Genomic DNA, 1,150 nt, shown 5'->3' with positions numbered 1-1,150 from the left:
AAAGATCTGAAATACTTAAACAAACAAACAAACAAACCTGGTTGCCTTGAGGGAATCAGAACTAAGATGACATTTCTTCACAAAATACTTTATACCTTTGAATATTTTTGCCTTGTGTATATTACCAACTTTGTGTTTTTTTAAACTTGCAAGGCAATACAGGGTTCTTGAACAATCCATTTTCCCTTGCTTGCCATTTCTTGAACAGGCCAAGTACACTCCCTCCCTGCAGCAGTCTTTGCATCTGCTCTCTCTGCCTGGAATGTTCTTCTCTCTAGCTATTCAAATGATTCTGAACTTCCACCTCATGAATCCATTTATTTATTGTTATCATTTAGAGACCCCCTCCCATTTAAAATGAACATATAAAAATAAATAAATAAAATAAAATGAACATATCTCTTACAATTATGCCCATCTTTATCCCTTTACCATGTTTTCTTTGTAATACTTATTGACATTTGACATTAAACTTCACATTTGTTTATTCTCGATATTCATTCACTAAAATGCAAGCTCATTGGGACTAGAATCCTTTGTTGGTTTGTTCCCTCCCAGCCACTAGAATAATGCTTGGCACAGACCCAGGGGTCAGTATGTACCTGATTTCAAGGATAAATAAATCTGAAAGGTGCAGTGCATCTGAGAAGTGACTACATAGCACTGACATATACTATAACATTTCTCAATTTGAGGGCACCATCTTCCCTGGCGAAAGAAATCTGTAGTGCAGTTGGAAAGGGGCCCCCCGCTTTCTTTTCTGAAAGACACACATGTAAACATACAAAACGGCAGTTGGTGTTGAAAATGTCAGGTTGGAAGTTCAAGAAGGTCAGAACTCCTAACTCCTTCATTTATATAAAGAAAACTGTTCATCTGAAGGCCATTGAGTCACCTCAGCGAAGATTATTCAAGAGATACAGAGTACCCAACAAAGCACACCTACTGACAAACTCAGACAAGCGCTTGGCTCATTCCCTCTTCCAAGAGGAATCCCACGGTCTCAAACTCATCTGCCTGCATTTATCAAAGAGCACAAATGCACCTTTACAACATTTGGCTCTGAGTTTACTTTTTATGTGAATAAAATGATGCGAAAAGACAAACCATATACTAAGATAGGAAAACATACTCCACAGTTATACACCTC

The sequence above is a fragment of the Canis lupus genome, chromosome 27 (genome assembly GCF_003254725.2).
Source record: "Canis lupus dingo isolate Sandy chromosome 27, ASM325472v2, whole genome shotgun sequence".
In the NCBI taxonomy this organism is placed as follows: domain Eukaryota; kingdom Metazoa; phylum Chordata; class Mammalia; order Carnivora; family Canidae; genus Canis; species Canis lupus.
The sequence above is the reverse complement of the archived record's forward strand: the minus strand, read 5'-3'. Positions refer to the sequence as shown.